Source organism: Equus asinus, chromosome 2, assembly GCF_041296235.1.
Source record: "Equus asinus isolate D_3611 breed Donkey chromosome 2, EquAss-T2T_v2, whole genome shotgun sequence".
NCBI lineage: Eukaryota > Metazoa > Chordata > Mammalia > Perissodactyla > Equidae > Equus > Equus asinus.
Genome location: NC_091791.1, coordinates 156,544,452 through 156,568,520, shown reverse-complemented (window position 1 = coordinate 156,568,520; position 24,069 = coordinate 156,544,452). Strand labels below are relative to the sequence as shown.

The following is a 24,069-nucleotide window of genomic DNA, read 5'->3' as shown; positions in this document are numbered from 1 at the left end:
CCCCTGCACACAGTAGGCCTGAATGCTACTTGAACACTCATCACTTGGCATTTCCTATTGTTTTTTTAGGTCTCTGTGTAGATTTTAGTTCCTGGACAGGAAAGCCCGCCCTTACTGTCTGCCTTCCCCAGGCATATACAGGTATCCAACTTCACATTCCCATAGCATCCTGTCCTGCCCCTTTCCTAGCACTAGGTCATTCGCTCAGTAAATATTTACTGAGCCCTCATGTGTCAGCCAATGTTTAGGTGCTGGAAATACACCAGTGAAAAACCAAAGTCTGTTCTCAGGGAGCTAGATAAAGAAGTGAGATGAAGAAAGCAGAATAAAGGAATTGATAGTGACAGAGGAAAGTCAGAGAAGGGCTGAATGAATGAGGGAGTGGGGAGCTATGCCGGTGATTGGGCCAGGAGCTTTCTAGTCTGGAAATATAAGCACAAAGACCTTTGCCTTGGGGCCTTTTTCAGATGCTATTGTTATTGTTTAACTAGGTCAGAGTGCAACAAGCACAGCAAACTGGGACAGAGGAGGTGAACTCACTCCCTCCCCTCCATTGTGCCCCTGACTCCCAGCACAATGCTGGGCACATGGGAGGCTCCGCATTGTTAAGTAATTGAGTGGATGAATCTGAGGAATAGGAAAATAAAGACTCATCTCACTGATAAGACAAAGCCCAGAGACTGAGGCGTTTCTGGGATTATCTACATAACTATGATTTAGATTCTGAGGCTTCTTTTTCTCTCCTTTCTTTTTTCCTTATTCTTTTTCTTTCCTTTTCAGTTTTTGCTCAGACTAATTTAAAATCTTATAAGCAAATATTTTCTAAACTAAAGAGTCTTTAAGTGTGTGTGAGATGTCTGTGACTCAGCTCAAATCCATAGGTAAGTGCCTATAGTTTACCAGTCTTTCAGGTGTTTTTTAATTAACATTATTTTGAAATAACTCAAACTCACAGAAAGGTTGTAAGCTTAGTACAAAACGTTTTTCCACCTGAAATCATTTGAGAGGAAATTATTGACAGATTTTCTTAACGTGTTTACTCGCCGACTCAGACACCTTGTCTGAGTTCTTCGGTGTGTATTTCCCACAAACAAGGACAATCTCCTCCATAACCACAGAGCGACCATCACAATCGGGCTCTGACACCTGCCCAGGTGGCTTTACGTGGAAGCCCCCTGGCCCTGCTCAGCAGCTTCTGATTCCCTGAAGGACCAGGTGCCTTCCCAGGACAGGGCCTTCCTCACTCTGCTCAGAGTCAGACACCCTGCTCTGAACCCCTACAGCTACCACCCACCCACCCTAGCCAGCTCTACACTTATCTTTGCTCAGCTCCACCTAAAGACTTTTGGGAAGCAGCCAGTCTTAAAAGTTGAAAGAACAGTTTTTACTATGATAAATTGGTGAGAGCTACATAACATATTGTTTCCTCAAACAGCTCGTCCCACAAATCCAGGCAACCTTCTTCCATTGGGTGGCATTCCACCGCCACTGTAGCTTCCCCAGGTGGCTCACTTCTGAGCACCCTCCCTCTCTCTCCGTCACTTCAGTCCCATCACTTTCTTAAAGGACCAGATCAAAACTCACCTCTATCAAAGAGTCTTTCCCCACTCGCCCCACACCTCTCTGGTCCCGCTTTGTCCTGAGTTTGTTGTTTTTTTTTTTTTTCTTTTCAGTTTACATTATACTACTTCCTGATGTGTAGTTTTGTTCTCTGGTTGTTCCATAGGTATTTTGCTTCCTTAGCTGGATTTGTTTACTTCTCATGAAACCTCACGAGAGCTGGGCACATGAGATCTGCTTAGCCAATATTTACCGTTAGAACTTAACGTGGGATTATGAACTCTGGGCCTCCACATCAATTGTCACAGGCCCCATGTTAGGAAGAACTGATAGAGATGTGGCCTTGAGCCTTATGTCTTCAATGCCTGTCTTGATCTGGGAGTCTTTATTTCCCGCTTTGTCCACAGAAAGGTACATTGCCAGTCTGACCGTGTTACCTCTTGACTTAAAACTCTTTGAAGGCACCATATTGCCCATGGAGAAAAATGGAAATTTTTTGGAATAAGTTACAAAGTCTTCTGTGTTCTTGAGCTACATCTCCTGCTACCCGTTCCCTCCAATTCGTGTCCTGCAGGTGATGCTGTGTCACTTGTAATTGTTCTCACAGTACAAGCCATTTCACGCTTCTAGGATTTAGCATGCTGTTTCCATAGCTGGGCGTATCTGTTCCCTCTTTTCTTGCCTGGTTAACACTACTCATACGTCAAGATTCAGATCAGCGATCTTCTTCAGGACATCTTTCTAGAGCTTCTTGGCAAGGGCAGGGTTTCCTTTTTTGTGTTCATATAGCGTCCTATGCATTCTTCCATCATTGCTTTTAATGCATCCTATTCATTCATTCGTCCATCAAGTTTACTTTTGAACACCTACTGTGTGCCACACATTGTCCTAGGTACTGGGAAGACTGCATTGACAAAGCCAGATAGCGTCCTTTATGGAGGAGAAGTGTATTAAAAAATATTTACACAAATAAATTCTTAAATGACAAGTATGAAAAGTGCTATGGAATAGAAGCACAGAGAGACCAATTCTGGCGAGTGAGGTGCAGGGAGCTTTTTGCTGATGAGGTGACATGTAAGCTGCACCTGAAATGCCAAGGTGGCCCAGGTGAAGAGAGAAGGGAAAGAATGATTATTGAAACACTTGGTTTACACATCTGTGGGCTCACTTAGAGTTTAAGTCATGTGAGGATAGGTATTGGACATAATTAATTATTGTACCCCCAGAACCTAGTGCAGTACTCAGAACATTTCAGTTTCTGTTGAATTGAACAAAGCTGTTGAATGATTGTCCAAAGCAGGAGGTTTTGTCAGTAGTACCAGAAAGCCTGGCTATTTGTAGGCCCTGCCCCAAGGGAGGAGGAACTCCCATCATCTCTTCACTTCCTGTAGCCCTCTTGAGTTTCCTCTATTCAAATTGTGGCTTTCTCTCTCCCTTCTTACTACTCTGGATTTCTCAGAAGACCTTCCAAAACTCTTCCCACAATTACCGTGGGACAACAGTAAATAGTCTGCAATTTCCAAGGGCTCAGTATTGTTTAGTCCTAAAAACAGCTGTATATTGACCTTTTGCCACCCAACTGTGGTGTGGTGGAATCTGAGGGGCCCAGCCTGTGAGTAAAGTGCTTTGCAACATGGGTTTCATGAACCAGACTGGATTTGTTTTACTACCTGTTCATGACAATGGTGAAAGAGAGTGGAAATTGGTGTTTCTCCAGGCCAACTCTGAAGCTCCATCTCAGCTCAGGGTCCATGTTAATTTTTACTTGCTTCTGAAACTCTTTGCAGTACAATAGGTTGAATTTCTCAGGGCTGGCAAAAAAGAAGTTTGATCAGTTCTTCAGTTCATCTTAAGTTGAGATATTACTAACGAGAAAAGAATACAGGTATGTATTCTTCTTTTTAATAACAAAGGAGAAATTTTTCTTTAACACAATTAAAAGCCTAACAATTTAAAGCAAGAAAGTTCTTGCTTATTTTTATCCTGTCTTCGGCTAAAAGTTAACCCATTATTTTTGCCTGGTGCTCAAAGAAAATGTACAACTTGTGGTTATCATCCTTGTCATAACCCTCTATGTGGCCTTGAAGACAGTTTCCCTCACTAAGCCAAATTGAAATCATCCCTGTTCTTTACACATTTTATCCAACTCTGTTTAGCCTTTTCTTCTTAGTCTCTAATCTAAAAAGAAGGAGGTGAAATTTCAAAACTGTCCACAGGTTAAGTTGAGAATGAGATGCCAAGTTGTGCCCAAAGTCCTAAGTAACTCTCTAACTCTTTCCTTCAGGCCGATGGGAAGCATTGTGGGTTGAAGTCATGGATGGTCCAAATGCTTCTGGAGAAATATACATGATGACCTGCACACTTTGGAATAATAATAATCATGTTTTCCCAATAGCATCTAATCTCAAATTCTTCTCTCTATGAGGAAAAAAGGCATAAGCCTTCTCAGCTGGCAGTGGAGGGGCCAGTTTTACTCTGGAAGACTACTGTAGAAGGTGGATGAGTCACTCGAAAGTGATGGAACCACAATAAAGCTTCAAGGAACAAAACAATAATTGTGCTAGAATATAAGATGCTGCCAGTTTCTTGAGCTGCCTTCCACGGTTTCAGTGGTTTTGTTCTTTGGATGGCCAATACGTCTCCTCATTGAATATAGAGACACCAGAAACTCAGATCAGTAAAATATTTTATGGCAGCAAAAGTAGAACTATAAAAGGTGTTGAAATCCTTGAGACAGAACAGATCCAAGCTCTTTTAAATTCATGTCAGCGTGAAAACATTGTGACCAACAAGGAAAAAAAGATGGAGATGGACCTTTTGTTTGGAAAAGAAATGGTAGTGAAATGCATTGTTTTGTGTGATGGACAGATTTAGGACGTGTTCTTAAGAAGTCTATATTGAATCTCTTACAAAGTTTCTGTCTACATAAGAGATTTAGCGTCATTCATACTTTATTTAAATTAATCTTATATTGATGCATACTGCTTGATTTTTTTCCTACGCTTCCAGTGATTCAGGTAGGAGAGAGTGAAAGCAGGTTTTCCACTTCCAGTTTTTAGTTTTGCCATGGAATGCATGCCTTAATAAACACAATTGTGTTGATCTATGAACTAGATTCCGTGTTATTCACCTTCTCCAATAAAACGAGGTAAAACAAGGATATATAAACAACTCAAAACTGAACTGTTTATGTTAGGGTGGAAAATATCTGACCTAACACACATCAGGGGAAAAATAGAGTTTGAATAGTGAACACATCTATGATTAACTATCAGAGGGAATTTCATGGTAGGCAACTCCAGGCTCACTCACACACAAAGTATGCTGCCAACGACCCCACCCACCCCCGACCCCTGCGTCTCTGCCCCAGCCCCAATTCAAGGGCCTATTCCCCAAATAGAGTATCTGTACATACATACATGTAATAAAACTTACAATGAAGTTAATGTCAGTTAAATGCCAGATTTTGATGTGAAAGGTAATTAACTAGATGAGCTATGTATCTGGATTATCAGACTAGGGAGGGGGTGAGAATGTTGTTAAAAATAAAAGGCTAGGAAAAGGCATCATTAGCATGTGTAAGACCTAAAAGTTATGGATTTCCAGGCCAACTCATATAATTGCCTAGGGTTTTAAGAAGGGTTCAAGTGTACACTGGTGACAACTCTATCCTTAATAAGCCAAATCAAACCTGGGCCTGGGAATCATAGCAAAAAAAGTATGAGCATTAGCATGCAGCTCCCTGCTCAGGAAATTAGGATCCAGATAAACACAACTAAGAACCAAGTGTAATGCAATTCTGCTGATTCTTAGGTCCCCACTGTTCCTTTCTTTTATGGAGATTTTCTCCTACATGGACTTGTACAAAGGCCACCTATCCCATCTGGGACAATGAAGAGACACTGAATGTTCAAGTGTTGGCAGGGCTGTTACAGGTAATCACTAGCCTCCTGTTTTTCCCCTCTCTTAAAGAAGGGACCACCTCGAGTGTAGCATTCCTGTTGAACTGGTCCTTCCACTGTGGTGCTGCATCTGAGCAATTCATACTCTGAGGCCTCATCCCCCTTGTGACCAGTGGTGAGCATGTAGAGGACAGCTGACAAGGGAATTCTGCCAGACACTCTGTGATTACTAACCAGTGAGGCGCTAATCGGATGGCCTGTAAGGGGGATCCTGACCTCAAAGGTTCTAGCTGGGAGAGGGCCTCCCTCAGGCCTCAGTAAGGCAGGTCACAGTGAGATTTCTCGAAGAGAAGATTTAGGTTCCACTATATTGTGTTACTGGAGAATTAAATAGTAACCATGTGGCGAGTTGAGAAAGTAATGGAACAAATTGGAGTGTGGTTCTTTGGGTAGGAACTTTCTCAAATAGATTAGTCTGCTTTTTCCTGCCATGGATTTTTTTCACTAATTGACTTATTTATGAGATTCTTTTTTACCTTATTAATTGTCACAAAGCAAAAGTCTGTTTCGCTGGAGGACACCTACGGAAGCCAGCCGCGGAGGGAAATGAGAGTGGTCTACTTCCCGCAGTCTCCCCACAGGACTGGTGATTTATCTTTCTATACTTATTTTGTCTTTAAATAACAGTAAGAATCACTAAGTGGCTGATTTCAAAAGAATTAGCCTAGCCCTGGCAGAAGCCAACACATATTTGGAGATCTCCTCTACGTCATGAAACGTTTCCTGCCAAACTGGATTCAGTTGATTTGGATAAAACAAGTTCACAGGGCTTGAGAATTTGGCCAGGAAGCCATAAACAATAGGAAGCACCAAGTGGAAACCATGCTTCCAAACTTGGGGGTGTTGGCTTATGTGGCGCCAGTGGGGTGAGGGAAGGGTCAGGTCCATTTAAAGGAATTACTGAGGTTCTGGAAGAGGCCGCTGGTGTCACTTGCTAATTTCATTACAAGCACCGACTTGTGCCAGTACCAGCTAATGCCAAGGGAACACACAGAGAGGGGCAGGAGAGCATGGAATGCCAATGAGGTGCTCAGAGGGAGGTTGGGCCCCAGCTTGGCATCCTTCCCAGGGGGCAGATATCCACCATAAATGGAAAGAGCCTGCTGGAGGAGTGCCAAGGGAAAAGGAGGCGACTGGCAGCCACTTTTAATGCTTTAACAAGGAGCAAAGGAGCCAAGTTTAATGGCATTATTACTCAAAATAGACAGAGTTGGGGCACTCCTTACCTGGAGAAGACGTGCAGTATTTTTGTGATAACCCTCAGATGTCACCAGAGGACAGAGTTTTGTGGATGACGCACTGAAAAAAAGGTTGTTATAATTGAAAAACAGAAGCCTACATCCCCCAATGGAATAATATCATTCTGCTCTATTCTCAAATGCTGTAGCAAGTATGTAGGCCCTCGGATGATGTTAGTTCACAATTGAGGGATGGAAGAGAAGCATTAAAAAATTAATGGAATACTCTAAACAATTTTGAGGAATGGAAAGTGAAGATGGTCTTAATAAGGAGTATTCTCCATAGGGTCTAACATAGAACCTTACAAGAAACAGGCATCGACGTGACGTTGTATGTGGCCAAAGTCCAATAAATGCTTTTTGACTAATAACTGACTGGATTATAGGCCCCAGGTTGGGGCGGATCGCTCTTTAGGAGGTGGTTTTCTCCCTCCTCAAAAGGAAAGCTATGAGCAAGAAGAATGCAGAATGACAGATGGGGGTTAGTTCATTCATTCACTCAACACATCTTTATTAAGCACAGATTGTGTGCTTGGCACTATTCCAGGCACTGGGGATAAAGAGATGAACACAACGAGTCCCTGGCCTCCTAGAATATGCACTCTATGGGGAAGAGAAGTAATAAAACAGCCACAACCACAACGACAAGCACATATCTAATATATGTCAGGTAACTTTAAGGGCTTGGAGGAAAAATAAGGCTACGTAAGGAGAGGAAGAGTGATTAGCATAGGGTGGTATTTTCATAGGGTGAGCAGAGAGGGTGGTGATCATTTGACATCAGGATCAGGAGGTGTTATTTGAGGACAAAATCAAAATGAGGAAGTGACCACTGAGAGATCTGGGGAGAGAGTGTTCCTGGCAGAGGAAACAGCAAGGTGCAGGCCAAGGGGTGGGATGGAGCCTGGCGTGTTCTCTGACCTGCAGGAACTTCAGGCTGGCTGAGTGGAGTGCAGGAGGGAGAGAGCGGAGGAGATGAAGTTGGAGAGGTAGGCAGGGCCAATCAGGCACAGGCACGGCTGGCTACATAATTTAGGAGGCAGAGTACAAAATGAAAATGCAGGGCCCCTTGTTTGAAAAGCAGTAAAAAAAGTAACTTTATAAGTACTAAAATATGTTTTTTCCTTTCTTTTGCAGTCTTTCTCTAAACCCTTCATGGAGATTATATTTGCTATGTGTGTCCTGCTTTTTTGGGTATGCAGATGCTCAGGGGTGAATGTAGACACGAGGCGTGCCTGGGGACTGAGGCACCCATACTGAGCCATCCATCACTCACCACATACTGAGAAGCCTTGTCCTGCTTCTCAGGGTTCCTCTTCCCACTGGCCACTGGACCACCATATGTCCTACCCTGGCTGGGAGGAGGGGAAGTCAGTGTCCCCTTCCATGAGCCCTCCGCTCCCCACTCTAGCCCATGGTGGATGAGAGTCCCCAAAGGGTTGCAAATGCAGTGTTGGGATGCACTTGGCACCTGGATTAGGAGTGAGCAAGAAGCTTGCCCCGCTGCCCATCGCCACCACCACTAGCACCACCACTTATCGCCTGTCAAAGTGCTGTGGATGCTAGCTCAGTCCACGTTCTCGTAGGGGTGTGAGGGCCATGGTGGAATTCAGGCCTCCACTGCCGACCCTATCACCTGACCTGGTCACTGGGTACAAGGCATCAGCTGTCATGTGTCAGGGGCATGAGGTGGGGACAGCTGGTGGGGCCTTGGACACCAGGGAGTAGGGAGTGGGCAGTGAAAACCAGACCCGGGGAGACAAGGAAGTGGTGGGAGGCAGGAGTGCACGTGAGCTGAGGCTCCCAGTCCTGAGCATGTGCTCCATTGTCCCATTGGACTTTACTTAGAAAACTCAAATTCAAAGATAAGATTATTGAGATTGTAAGACATCAATTGCAGAACATTAAATCCGAAGTGCAGGTGCTGAGTACAGGCTGTGGTAAAGACTCTGGTCTTTATTCTGAATGAGACAGACCCGCTAAGAATGGGTGGTTGGGGGGAGTGGCAGAAGAAATGATCCCCCTGACGTTTTAAAGAGATTGTTCCAGCAGCTCTGTCAAGGAAGAAAGTCACAGAGGAAAACCAGGGAGGACAGGAGGGAGGGTGGCTCGCTCCTGGGCAGCACAGCTGCAGGTGGTGAGAGCTAGTCACATTTCAGATGTATTTTGTAGGAAGAGCAATTTCTAAGTTAGTTTTAGGGATAATCTTTTGGATAAACTGTTGGACATGGGACAGTGTTTATTCTAGACTTGGGGACAGGAGCCACTGACAAACACTTCCAGATGTGCCACCATGATGGAACATGAGCAAATATCTCCAGAATTTAAAACTGTAGAAAAGAATCTTAAGGTCCAAAGAAGACAGTTATTTTAAAATAGCAAATTTAGAATATTTTCATTAAGGAATATTTTACTGAACAGGCGGCCGTAAGCACGAAGATCCCATGCTGGATCTGAAGTTACTACTCCAATAAGAAAGTAAAAGTAAATTTTAAAAAAGAAGAATGTCCCGATCTGAGTCTCAGGACTCAGGGAGAAAGTGCTTTTGGTGGAGGTTAACCAGGACAGGCAGTACCCAGTTCTTCAGTCTTATGCTAGGACCTCTGAGAACTTGGGCAGGAAACGTACTTATTTGTTTGGGTCTGAGGCACCCCAGCCTGAAGTCCCAGCTCTGTCCAGCTGTGTCCATGGGCCCTGATGCTGAAGCTGTTGCTGAGATGCTGGTCCTTCTTGGCACAGACAGCACCCAGAATGTTGCGGCCATGGCCTCTGCCAGCTCCCAGCTTCTCCCTGGAGGATGCCTCTCCCCTGCCTGGTTCTGACTCTTTGCAGAATGTCCTTGTTTATGTCTCATTATTGTCTTCCCTTACTCCTCAAGCTGAAAGTGACCAGCTGGGCAGGGAACGTGACTTTTATGGGACTTGATAATAATCAGTTCCTATTTTTGAAGATACTTTCACAAACATTGTTTAATTCCCATTAACATTTCCCCGTAACGTGAACTATCCTGACCTAATGGGATATCTTGGTCACTTTTTTGGGAGAGGGGGATAGGGGTGAATATTAGGAGATTGAGTTGCCTATCAAAATCTCACAAGGTCAAAGTTACTACATGATATTTAATGAGAAAAGAGTCAAATTTCAAAAGAAATGAAGGGAAGGGGTTAGCAAAACTATCGCAGACAAAGTTTGTATGCTTCAGTTTGTTCACTAAAAAAATCAGAACTATAGCGTCAACCATGTGTTCTTCATTCCTGAGTCAAGGATGCTGCTAAGATAGAAATGGTGCTCTGTGGAGGCAGAGACGGTTTCTGCGATGTTTCTTCTCTTTGCAGGAAAGTGTTCGAAATGGTCCAGGAGGCCAACCACACATTCTGTGGACCCAGATCTGTCACGTCCTGTATTTGTCATTTTTAAATTTCTCCTCAGGGGGTATCATGTGGGCCTGCAAAGCTATTTTTTCCCCCTAAAATGTGAAATTCTAGGCTTTGTACTTTGGGTCTTTTCAAAACTTAACATTACTGGATTAATATTTCTTTTCCTGGTGTGAGAATAATAAGTGTCAGTGTAGTTTCAATACACCAGCTTGTTTTCCTCATGATGTCCTGGAGGAAAGGCATTGTGGGAGCCGCCTGTGGTCTGTGGCCACAGTCAGAACTGTACAAAGTGGCATATTGTCTGAGGGTGTGGATAAATCCAAACTCAGGACTTCCTGTCAGCTTGCAGAGCTCAGAGACGTGGTCGGCATCACAGCCTAGTACCTTCTATTGAGCTCAGAGGAGTTTCTATGGCAAAGGAGCTATGTCATTAACTGCTAGGGTGTTGCTGTGGTGTTTGCATGTAATTAACATCTTGATATGTGTAAAAAAGCATTGAAGCTTGTTGTATTTCTTAAAGGAATTGTCCACTGGTCATTTTAGTGTAGAAAAGTCAATGGATCTGAAAATAACTGTTGTGACTTGTGTTATTAATTGAATATAACTGCTTGCGTTGAGAAGATGCATGTCTAATAGCCAAATATGAAAGGCTCGGAGGGGATTTTGACAAAACCATCTTTCTCAATATATCTTATGTTGATGTCAGTAGACTGAAGATTAGTCAATTAGGAGGTAAAATCTCACTTTTCTGTCAGCATCAAGAGATTATAGAAGACGCTAATCCGAAGCGAAATTCTAGAGGAGCCGTTCCCCATCCTGCTCTTGGGCAGAAGGAAGCTTGGAGATTGTTCCAGAGCCTATTTACCTAGATTGCCCTGGCCTCCTCCTGCAACCACACAATACTGGTGGAGTAGAGGACCTCTAGGACCTTGTTCACTTTCCCAGGACCAGCCAGGAAACTGACACACCTTCTGTTTTTGCACCTGGACTTTCAAACCTTTGTTGCCTTGGGGAGAGTGGCAGTGTGAAGGCCCCTTTCTCTAGGGACACACTTATGTCCACGCACTGCCTCTTCATCTCTTTTCTCCTTCCCCTCTCTGAAGAATCTTCAAGTCCAGAGTAAGAAATAAAGCTCTTATACTTTCATGGCTTCTTTATAAATCTATTCAATCTGTGTTCTATGCTGAGGATTTCAAAGTCTGTTTTGAGACCTAAAAGCCGCAAGTTGACTCTTGTTCTGTTGTTCTTTTGAGACCCCACTGCCATAGCTGACATCTAAAACATGGGTGAAAAGAAAATACAGAGGAAGAGGAATACATAGGAAATAGGCTAAGCTTACCTTTTCAGATATACAGCATGCACATTCGCTTCTAGAAGATGGAGCACCGCAGAGCATGTTAACACAGCTTGTACCCATACAGCTACTTACTCAGAGCATCCTTTCTGTCCACGCGGTCTGACATCATGTGATTATAGACATTTGAGAGCTCAGAGAGACTTTAGGGTGTATCTGGTCCACATTGTTTTTCTTTATTTTTTGACAGATAGAAAATTGAAGAATACAAAGGATAAGTAACCTGCACATGGTCACACACATCTTTAGAGGTAGAGTCCACAGCAGAACCCAGGTCCCTACCTTCTATTAATGGGGTCTTCCATAAAATGGTGCCATGGGGTCTTCCAGCACCTCAGCATCTGCCCCTATGGGTTCCTCCCTTGGGAGGGACTGTAAGGTGGAAGCAAACTGAGCTGAGACAAAGAAGCCAGCGTATGGGAAGGGTTCTCCACACCCATGCGAAGGCCTCAGTTGAAGAACACTTAGGAAAGACAGTCATTGGTTGGCATCAGTTGGAAGATGCTGTAAAAGGACCATCCAGTTAAATCCACAGGACAGTGAGGCCGTGGGCTGCTCTGAGAATCCAGTAAAAGCTACAGACCCCTTCCCAGGCAAATGGATGTTTGCACAAAATTTTGTAAATGCGTTCAGGTGGTTTTCAGATTCCCTAAAAGTCAACCTTTGAATAAAGCTTAAGAACTCTACTATAGAGGCAAAACCCTTCTTTGAGGTAGCAGGTAACACCTGGGAAGAGCCCAGGGAGGTCACTTTCCTTGGAGACCTTCCCTGGGAGTCACAGGAGCAGAGGTAGAATGGGGTTGGTCTAGGAGTCAGCTCACAGGGTGGGGAGGGGCAACTCTTGGATTTTAAATATTTCAGGTGTATGAGCTTTGACAGAAAACTGCACTCACCTCTCAATCAAAGTCACCCTTGGAGCGGGGAGGCCTATAATGGGCCTGTTGAGAGCAAGGCTAATGAGGGCTGAAATAGAGCAATGGCTGTGCAATTGAACAAAGGCAATCTTGTTGACTCCTGGGTTCTATTTGAGCTAATAAGCCACTTGGGAGGGTGTACTTTTGGGGGAAGAGAGCTGTAACTCCCTTAATTTGGCAGAAAAAAGGAGAAACTGCTGATTTCCAAATTCTTGGGTCTTTGGAGACTTTATGTAGTAGCAGTAACAACAATAAAAACAATTAAGAAGCAGGATCTTGGAATTTATATTTGTCGTTATTTTGATCTGAGTCTCTCAGCAGAGGGGAAAGGAGGCCAAGGTGGGGGTTGGGGTTCTATGGTTGGGGGACAGTCTCATTCACCATGTAATCAGTAAATATTTATTCAGCACCTTTGGTATGACAAACACTATGCTACATGTTGGGGATAAATGATAAAATGAGGTACAGGGTCCCTGACTTTATGAAGTATAAATTCTAGTAAGAAATGTTGACAAATGAACTGACCATTAGTGTGGTACCGGGGTGGTATAGGGGAATACCATGGGAGGCATTCCTAACCACTTTTGTGGAGATGCTTCCTGTAGGAGACTGGAAGGATGGGTTGAGGTTAACCAGGAGAAGAGGGAGGGACAGGGTGTTCCAGATGGAGGAGAGAACCCTCCTGTGACATTGCTGGTGCTTCAGAGAAACTGAGTGAAGGAGAGGTTGAGGGTGAGATAGGGAGCCGTAAGAGATGAGATACTAACTGAAGATGGGTCCTGGGCCACAGGATGAGGCTTTGTAGGATATCCTAAGAGGTTAGAACTTAAACCTGAGAACAAGGAAGAGATTGAAGGGTTTTATGGGGAGGGAAGACCCACTGCACCATTCAGCCTGGGATGACAGCATCAGGAAGCAAGATCTCAACACATGCCTCATGTTAATATGCTATTTGCCACATTCTCTTGCCTTTTAGACTCTTAGGGACAGAGCAAACCAGAGTACTCTTGCCTCATCTACCTGTTCAGGCCCACATACAGGTGCAGGTTATCTTGTGGCTTTAGATATAGACCTTAGAATGAATCAACACTTGCACAGTTTTGTTTCCAGTGCTTTTCTGTGCATCCCACTGTTACACATCTGTGGAACTGAGGACGGCACCTCTGCTTGGAGGTCCTTCAGGGGCAATGCTTACGTCCCACTCCATGGAGGATAGTGAAGATATAATTGTGGGCTCTTTCTTCTCTTCCTCGTTCATTAACCAATCCCCATCCCTTGCTCCCAGGAAAGGAAAGACTAATCTGATTGGTGAGATAGAGAAGAAACTCTGAAAACATGTGGCTCAGCCTCTTCTTGGTCCTATTTGGAGCCAGCTCTTTTTAGGATCTCACTGGTCTGCTCATGCATTTGGAGCTTACCCAGATATCCTCTGCCTCTGCAGGGAGAGACCTGTGCTTTCATTTGTAGATTCTGTTTACAGGAGACTCATTAAGGTTCATATTCTGGTTGTGGGTCAAGCTGCATTCTCAAATTCAGCTACCCCAGTAATAAAGCTGATATTTTAATTTCCATCTTTCTGATTCCTGTATCCATCTCTCATTTGGTTCTGAACTCAAGAGGGGAAGAAACAAAGGTTATCACTTGAACCTCTGAAAACCTTACAAGTGATGGAATCACTGACTTTTCCTGATCTACATTTGGACTGCTGGTTTTCCGTCTTGTCTTTGCCAAACTCTGGTTGTGGTGGAAGACTCATCTTTATGGATCCATCCATTTATTAAGCTTTATGAGAAAGCAGTCTACACAGTGGGAGGAATATGGGCAGGGAGAAATTTTGAGACCCTTCCCCTTCCACACTTTCTTAGCTACCATTTAATTTATATCCATCTCCCCAGGAAAGAAATGAGAGAATCAGCTAGCTTAGCGATGGATGTTTGGTGTTTTGTCTTTACGCCAGCCACCACAGGACGTAGAGATCTGATGGGGAGATTAGACAATGGTAGGAGGTGGGGGGAAAAAGCTAGAGAGATTTCTTATCCTCCTATGTCTTCTAGTGTCTAGGGAATTAGTCTTTGGATATTAATCTCATTCCTGGCTCCATCTTATTTGCCTAACCTTATTTTCCCTTTCTGTTATTTTTTTGGTTGTTTAAATTTATTTTATTTTACTTCATTGTACACGTCCTTATAAATTTCTTAAATTATTTTAGCAACAAGGTAGGGGATAGATAAATAATGTCCTCCCAAAATATTCAAGTCCCTTCAGATCTTCTTGGCTGTACAATGCTTTGACACATAGAGTTTTATAATTTAGAAACACTCAGGTTCATGTAATCCATGAAAACACGACAAAGTCCAACATAAACGATTTTTAAAAATTATTTGTATCTCTGCCGTCCTCTACTAATACTGATTTTTCAGATCTGCTTTTATTTTCAATTTATATTTAAATTAATTCAACAATTTTTAACTGCTACTTTGTCTCTGGAATATGTCCAGAGACTGGCCTCTATTGACCCTTGAACCTCAAGGTTCAGCCTAATATTCTCTTCCTAAATATCTCTGGGCCACTCTAAACACTCTTTGTTAATTGGTTTAGTGCTTCACTGAAGTGTTTCTCTAGATTTTGAAGAATAATGTTGGATAATCACGCTTTGCTTTGGGAGGAGCCGAGCCTTCTGAGCAAGTGAGCCAGCTTCTGAGCAAGCACATCCTTCCGAGGATTTGACTACCGATCAACAGAGTAGCCTGAAAAAGAACTATGCAATTGTGATGGTGGTGGTGGAAGCTCAGATTTCTTGGAGCTGAGAAACCTATATTTCTTCAAAGGCATCATCGGTTTTACTTTTAAAAGTCATTCAGGCCGCTGTCCTGATGGTGTAGTGGTTAAGGTTGCACACTCTGCTTTGGTGGGCCAGGGTTCTCGGGTTCGGATCCTGGGCGCAGACCTAGCACTGCTCATCAAGCCACACAGTGCTGGCAGCCCACATAAAACAGAGGAACACTGGCACAGATGTTACCTCAGCAACGATCTTCCTCAAGCAAAAGGAGGAAGATTGGCGACAGATGTTAGCTGAGAGCCAATCTTCCTCACAAACACACAAAGTCATTCAGTTGCTCAGTGATCTCCTTCTAAAGCCCATCTCCATCTGTTCTAACAGGGGTTTTATGACGTCACCTTCAGCAAGCATTTGTTTGGTGACTCCTGTGTTAGGTGCTAATCACATCTCCTCCCAGAGTTCTGGCTCTGGTTCTAGTTCCTCCACAGAGTTTTATAAGGAGGGAAATTTATAGCCTGATTCTATGGTCTGATATTTCAGTTTACAGCTTCTCTGGTCCACTGACCCCCTCTTATACATGATTGCCTCTTCTACTGCCAAATTCATAATCTTATGTTTACAAACGTTTCAGCCAACTCACTTTTTAAGTTTCTGAGTGAATTTTCCTTACGGTCTAGAATACACCAGAGCATGCATTAAAGAAGCATTCTATTCCTTGGTCATTTCCGTGTTTCCATCTCTATTCTTGTTTACTTTGCTACTACTGCCTGTAAGCGTATGTGTGTGTGTGGCACATGGATATTTCCATGCATCTGCTGAGCTGGCAGACTGGTAGGTCCCGTGTATATCGGGAAGAAGAAAATACCACTTGGTAATAACAGATTTGGTAGGAAAACTTTCTCTCCTTTAAGAGTAAAAAAGAGGATCCATGTTCCATATTAAAAAAAATCGTACATATAATTATCATCCCAGCTGTAAATAAAAATACCCCACCGTGGTTAGGAGAAGGACTCTCACAGCCCTGGGCTCCAAAAGAAACAACCCTACAATATCAGATGCCCTTTTCCTTCAAGGACAACTGTCCAGGGGCCACAGAAATTGAAGCATCACCTTGGGCGCTCATGGCGTTTCCTCTGTTGACTTTGATCATCTGAATTGATAGTCCAAGACCGTGACTTTCCTGTCTGGCTGTCACCCAGAAGCCGGGGGCTTCATCCAGAGGCAGAAGCATCTAGAAGCCATATACTCTATGACCTTTCCTACCTCCTTTCAGCCAGTGCTCAGTTGAGCTATTCCTGAAGTGATTGTATCTCCTTGTGTCTTCAGTTCCTCCAGTTTCCAGCAGGAGTGTGATGGTGCTGACGTTCATACCTCCTCAGGTTGGTAATATCAGATGTGTAAACTGTGCTCCATGCCCATCCTCGCCACAACACCAGTTCACCTGAGCTGTGGAATTATATAGGCAAAGAAAGAATGGGCGTCACCAGCTGGTTTTCTCTTGACAATTTAATTTGAAACAATTGTGACCACCTGTTCTGGGAACTGTGCTGGATGCTGGCGAGACCATATGGAGAAGGACAACTCCTTCCTGCAAGAAAGCCATTCATTCATTCATTCATTCATTCAACACAAATCTTTTGCCTCCTCACCACGTGCCAGACAGCATTCTAGCTCCTGAAATATATAGCAGTAAACAAAACCAAAAAATTTGATGTCCCCGTGGAGCTTACGTTCCAGTAAGGAGAGACAGTAAACAATAAATGAGTAAAATATATCAGGTTGTGGTAGTCTTTTTGATGTGTCTACTTGGATAGACTGTAGTTCCCAATTAGCCAATCAAACGCTAATCTGGATGCTGCTGTGAAGGTATTTTCTAGATATAATTAAAGTCCATAATCTGTTGACTTGGAGAGAGGTTATCCTAGAGGATCTGGACGGGCCTGATTCAATCAGCTGAAAAGCCCTCAAAGTAGGGCTGAGGCTTCCCTGAGAGAAGAAGAAATTTGTTTGTGGACAGTGGCTTCAGTCCATGTCCTTCCTGTTAACTGTCCTATGGACACTGGGTTTATTTAGGAAGCCCTCATGACTGCATAAGCCAATTCCTTACAACAAACCTCTTGATATTATCTCCTATTGCTTCTGCTTCTTTGGTCGAAACCTAACTGATGCAGTTCTAGGAGAAAAATAAAGCAGGAAAGGGGGATAAGCCTGATTGGGGACATGCGTATATAGGCAATTAAAATGGAATTTACACCTGTTATCATAGCATGATGGACAGAGAGCTAGAGTGACACAGCGGAAGAAGTGATAATTTTACTAGCACAGAAAATTTTGCTTTGGAGAAAGGGGTGCAGCTCAAATCACATGGGATTTTAAAGAGGTTGCTTTCTTTTTCTGAGCCTTTTTCAATTTTTTAATGTCTGAACTAGCCATCCCAACTTTATATGATTATTATGCAAATAAGATTAAGACTATCATATATAAAACACTTTGCACCATGCCTGGCCCATAATAAACTGTATTCTCTTTCTTTTATTTGTTTTTAATCCCCTCATCATTATTACCAACAAACCTATCTGGTGTGTTCAGTATTATCTTGACATGCTATGCATTCCCGTGCACTGTGGCTAAACCACCTCTACCTCAGATAGTGGTGAAGCCTGCTCAGTGCGTGCATTGATTGTGATAATGCAGGTTGATGGGCTTGAGGAGATAGTGAACTAGGAATTACATGCAGATGGAGAAGAATTCGGCTGATCTGCAAAAACTAGTCTATTCCATATTCCTCCAGACACCCAGCAGGATGAGCAGTGTGGGACAGGTTGTCAAGAGACCAAAGACCCGGAGATAATGAATGAGACCTAAGGGTTTATTAGGGAGTTACTTACAGGGGAGGTTCAGTGACGGTGGGCTGGACAGCAACGTGAATCCGCTGCCACCCCCTGAGAGAAGCTGGCTTAAGTAGGGAGAGGAACAAAGTCTGCATGCTTGCCAAAAGGGACTGTCCCTGTATGACCTACATTCCAAGGACCAGAGCCCCCCTGGAGGGCCTCTGTGTTCCCTCAGTCCACGAGGTCTTGGTGCTAACTCTCCCACAAGAAAGCAGCTGGGTTGGCCAAGCCCAGGACTGTTATCATCGTGAGTGCTGGTGTGTAGCCCAGACAGGAGCCTCAAGGACACATGGTCTTTAAAGGGACATGCCAGCTAATGCCCCTACATCCATTTTCCCCTGTGACCTTGAAACTTTCCCCAACTCTTCATGAAGTCTGCAGAGAAATGTCTGGCACGTTCTAGCTTCTCTTTAAGTATCTTCAAGATAACCAAAGTGATGTATCACTGAATGAATTCTGTTCTTTTAAGCCTTCAAGTAAGATCTTCTTGCATATGGCTTCTCGTTGTCAAGGAACTGATGGCTGACAGGGGGAAGAGAAATGGAGAGGAATGTTCTTTTGTAGGATATATTTCAAACTGTAGTTTCTGGGTAAGGGAAATTACTACGTGTCATTTTGATACACATTTGGCATTGAGAAAAAGCATAGGAGAGCAATACTCTGCTTGGAATATTCCACAGCGTTATGCACCCCACTCCTTTCTCTGGTTAACTGAGCAGGAAAACACATTTCCAGGGTTGTTTTGCTCCTGAGTAAGGTGGGGCAGGATTCATCTCTATAGTTCACTTGGAATAAGATGAACCACCAGCTTTCTGGGGTGCATGAGGTGCTCTTTCAGGGGTGGCTTAAATAAAAAGAGGTGTCTGATACAGAAGTTTCCTCTTCTCGTTTGGGATTATCATTGAATGGTGGGGGCTGACATTCCCAACCTTCTTAAAAGTAAACAAAGGCTGGAAGGAATCTGCAGTCCAAGCATTTTTTCCTTACCTACTATGTTCTAGGGACGCATCAGTGAACAAGTCAGGCAAGTTTCTGTTTTCAAGAAGGTCACCTTACCAGTGGGCCATCTCAATGGAACAAATCATATTTATTAAGTGTGTACTATATGCAAGTTCTCTGTCTAGGTAATCCAATGTCGGGGCAGGCCAATGAAAGGTAACTAGTGGTGTCCTTGCAGGTGGGAGGAGGAGTGGAGTGGGTTGCCTGACGCAAGAGGAAATAGGGGACACCTTGGTCCAGCTGGTGGTGTCAGTAGAGGCCTGATAGATGTGACTCGAGTTCCAGACAGACTGGGGTTCACAGTGAAAAGTGGTGGATGAGAGCAAGTCTCACACAAACTGGAATTTGGATAGAATATTAAGGCAGAATTCAGTCTTGGGGAAATGAGGCAGGTACTTGCATCAGGTGCCTGAGGAGTTGGACAGATGACTAGAACCGTGGTACTGAATCCAGTGCCTGGTGCCTAGTAAGAGCTCAATAAATATTTGCTGAATGAAAGAAACGGCAAAATGAAATTTACAACAAACTTGGTTGATATTCCCATCAGCACCACTGAACTGGAGCTCTGAAGGCCTCTCATTAGGGTCAGGATTTCATCGGGGCTTGGGGGAGACCTGTGCTCTGAAGAAGTCAACAGAGCCCACTGTGGAGATTGAAGAAGTTTGCAGGAAGGCTGGTTTTGACTGAAGTGACATCCGGCCCCCTCTTTGGTTTGACAGGCATCCTCGCTGCCCCTCCCTGGACAGACCTCAGTACCACCTGGACAGACCTCGGCACCACTACCAGCGGGATAGAACAGTCTGAAGGGAGGTCAGGACCGGAGCAGCTGTTTTTAGTACCATCTGCTATTCCTGCTTCCACACTATAATATAACCTCAGATGAACTGAGGAATATTTGGAGGAGATTTTTGGGCAAAGCTAGAGTCTGCTGAAGCCTAATTCAGCTTCTGTTTTAATTTTGTTAATAAGGTCAACTTCTCTTTGCCACATGTCTATGTTAAAACTATCACTTTCTCCTGCCCATCACTGAGAAATCTATTCAACTTTGGGTCAAGAAAAAAATATATACACATACTTCTGTACATAATATACATAAATATTTCATATATGGCAAGCATGGACCACAAAGGTGAGCTCTGAAGCCAGGTCAGAGACGTGTTGTCTGCCATTATTTACACTGCCCCTTCGTGTGGGTTGCTGCAAGTCAATGAATATCATATAAAGACAGAAGGAATAAAAAGGAGGACTGTGCACCAGCTGAGGGCTTGGAGAGAGGAGCTAGCATTCTCAGGACTTGCTCCCTGGGAAGGAAGCTGGCGTAGGCTGGGCTAAAGGGAACAACAGCAGGCTGCGGCGACTGAGGGCTCCCTGCATGAGCCTCGTGCTACATTCTCTGTATGCACGATCTCACTTTTCTTCGCAGAGCCCTAGGAGGTACGTAGTGGCATCCCCATTTTTCAGATGAGGAAACTGAGGCATAGCAAGATCAGCTAACTAGTCTGAGAACTGTGCCTGCCCTGCGATATGTACTCTGTAGATATTTCTTAAAGGAAGAAATGAATGAACAAGGCCACACAGCTGGTAAGTGGCAGGTCTGGGATTTGTGCTCAGGCTGACTCAAAGACAAGCCCCTGCCTGATATTTTCCCTCAAGGGTCTGACTGCTGCAGACGGTGAGGAGGCTCCTGCAGTGATGTTCGGCAGCTCTGTGCTGAGCAGGGGAATGTCTGTCTTCTCCCTTAAGTAAACCCAGCTGCCAGGATATACTGGCGGAGTTATGTTACCAACAGGAGTAGCCAGCTGCCTACTGGTTATCTACATGAAGGAATGCTGTTTTGCTATTTCCCTCCAAGTGATACTGAAATTGAAACGGGGAAGGACTCCAAGTCCAACAGATCATGCAGAGGCATGGGGGTACATTTGCGGGATCCACTGACAGCCCGCCAAGAACACGCTGAAATCACTATTCTGACAGATCAGGAGTGCTTTCTCACCCACAGCCAGTGGCCATGTCTGCTGGGCACACATCACGGTCAGCCTGAGCTGGCTTCTTCCATAAAGTGGGTCCACAGCAGGAGTGCGAAGGCCACTCCTGCTGGGAAAGCAGAGCCATTTGTCTACATAACACAAACTTCAGAAAAGTTGGGAGACAAAGACTCCTGGCTAGAGGTGTGGCTTTAAAGACGTTCTCACAGGTCTTCTGTAGACAAGCACTGTGACTGCAGGAACAGAAAGCACAGGTCATACCCTCCCCCCAGGGGCTTAGGCCACTGCACGCTCGGAGCCTGGCTCAAGCTTTTCCTGCATGCTGATTGATTAGGCTGTGAGGTTAAGAATCAATCTTTCAGGGAGATGGTGTTCTGCAGTCAGGAGAGTGTGTCAAAATACAGAGGCAAATCTTTCATTGGTTCCTCCTATTTCCCATAGAAAGTACATTCCGTAAAAAGAGGGCCTGTTTTTTCTGGTTTTAATATAAGCTGGTCCTGGTTTAGAAAATCAGAGGCCCTGAGTCAGATGCGCCATTTCTCTGGATTCAGGCTCCGATGGACCTACCTGGAAAGGAACACTCTCTCTGACACAGGAGATTTGGGAGATGGGAAGCGGCTGCTCCTGGCTGAGGGGCCATGCGAAGCCTCAATGGACAGAGAAGAGCCCCAAGTGGCCAAAAGACTCTGGCCCAGGGACATGCCAGCAAGGACAAGGGGCCTAAGAGAAAGGGCACTATTGTTTCAAAAATGTACCTGATGATCTAATTTGGGGCATGTGTGATTTCAAGATGCGTACTGACCGTGGATCTTTCCCACCACTCACAGGCGGGCAGTGAGGATCAGTAACCTCAGGGCAGTGTTCTCTTTGTTTTGTCTCTGCCATTTGGCCTGGACTTGCTCAGAGACATTGATCAAGCTTCTTTCAATGACTGAGGAAATCCTCACCCACCCGTGTTCCAATACCTGCAGTTACGCTTGCGATCTACTGTTTCCTGGACCCTCTGGTCTATTTCATCTGCTCACAGGGCCCTCATCTTCAAATGTCTTTCAGATCTAAATCCCTAGTCCGGATCTGGAAATGATTGCTCCTAAATGTCCCACCGCCACCACTTCAAACTTGATATGCCCGACTCCTGCTCACAGCCTCTCAGAACACGCTTCTCCTATGTTCCTTATCTCAGTGAATGGCAGCGCCTGCCTAGAATTCAAGTCTGAAATGAACTACACTCACTCCCATATCCAATCAACCACTAAGATGACTGATTTTAACTTATTCATATCTCCTGACCCGTCTCCTCACGTCCAATGCTGTAACGACCACTTCAGTTCAGGTCCACGTCATTTAAAAAATTTTTGGCCTGGACTGGGATAGTGTTTTCCCAAATGGTCCCTCTCCGGTTCTTCCGTGTGGCCAGGAAGGATGAGTTTTCTCAACCTCAGACCTCATGTCATTCCGCTGTGTACTGATCTGCTCTCCTGCCTGGCATTTGAAGTCTGTCATGCTCAAGTTCCTGCTTCCTTCTCAGACTTTTTTCCTGTCTCTCTCCAATGGGTTCCCATGGCCCATACCCTTGCTCTCTCTTCCCCCAATGTGACAAGCTCCCAGATACCTCCATGGCTTTCCAAATCTGGTCCCTTTTCTGTTAGGACAAATCAGATTATTCTTGAAGACTGACCTCGTCTACAGCCTTCCCGATTCTTACCTCCAGGGGCAAGTAAGTGTGTTCTTCTATGAACTGTTTTCCAGCACCACAACACTTCTGGCACCTAATGTGTGATACTTTCTTCCACACCCTATTCTCCACCTCTCTGGATGCCAATTGGGTATCCTACAATTCAATTCAATTCTGACACTAACTACCTGGAGTTACTGCAGATGCTACAGGGTAAGGGCAAAGTCCCACAGGACTGCCCCCGCTTCAGACGCCATTTGTAAGTCACCACCCTCCCATGCTCTGATCAATCAGGAGTTCACATGACCCCTTTGGGTTCGATAACTTGCTAGAATGGCTCTCAGGACTCAAGAATAGTTTACTTACTATTACTGGTTTATTAGAACGGATACAATTTAGGAACAACCAAATAGAAAGATGCAAAGGGCAAGGTATGGGGACAGGGGCACACAGCTTCCATGCCTCCTCTGGGCTTGCATAAATGCTGAATGAATGAGCCCAGGAGTAAATCAACTCCCTCTACTGGCCCGTTTGAAAAGAGCAGCTTTTTCTTTTTAACATTTTGCATTTTATTTTGAAAAATCCTGACCAAATAACGCCATAAACTTTTTGACTTTGAGAATCAACCTTTGCTCCTTCTTGCCAGGATCTCTGCTTCAAAGCCAACCCTTTGACCTAGTTGCTGGAGAATTTGGAATCCGAATCTTTCACAGCCGTATCAGAGCACAAGTGTGCTGAACATTTAGTGACAAAGTTGTCTCATATAAGAGCAAAGAATCTGTAGTTTGAAAAGACATTCGTTGAAGTACCTCCCCCAACCAAATCATCTCCACCTTGTTACTCTTCATTACAGAAAACCGTGTTCAAAAGAGGATATGGCCAAGAGTAAAGAGACGAAAAAAACAACAGCCTTCGGCCATATCCACAGTCTTTATTGCAGTAGGCTGTTTTTAGAAATTTCTGGCAAAGAAGACTCTATAGTCAGTGATTTGCTTGATGATAAGGACTAAACGTTGGATCCTTTCCTCTGGTGCTATTCTTTGGGAATCTGGAAACTACTGGGGCACTATAGCTCACTCAAAACAGGAAGAATTATTTTAAGTATTAAACGTCTAGAAAGTGCTTTATTTACAGGTCGATCAGGATAATGAAGGCCTTCAAGAGGATTTGGAACTTCCTGGAATCCAAGCACTGCATCCGGGCCTGTGGCATGCTGTGGGGCTGGTGGAGAAGTGATGAAGTTGAGGTGGTCCTTCTTCCCTAGGTCGGTTCTCTCCACGGCTCTTCAGGGAAAGCCTGAGAGCAGGGACTCTGGTTCTTTCTGTGCCTCAATGA

The 24,069-nt window shown here is 44.3% G+C and overlaps 1 long non-coding RNA gene across 1 annotated transcript in view; it reads left to right on the top strand.

Annotated features, from left to right (window-relative positions):
• LOC139043873 (uncharacterized) overlaps positions 1-9,179 on the top strand; it is a 133,161-nt gene extending 123,982 nt beyond the window's left edge. Inside the window, exon 3 of the long non-coding RNA XR_011500942.1 lies at positions 3,845-9,179. This is a non-coding gene — a long non-coding RNA (uncharacterized lncRNA). The remainder of the gene's footprint in view (positions 1-3,844) is intronic.
• Positions 9,180-24,069: the final 14,890 nt, after the last annotated feature.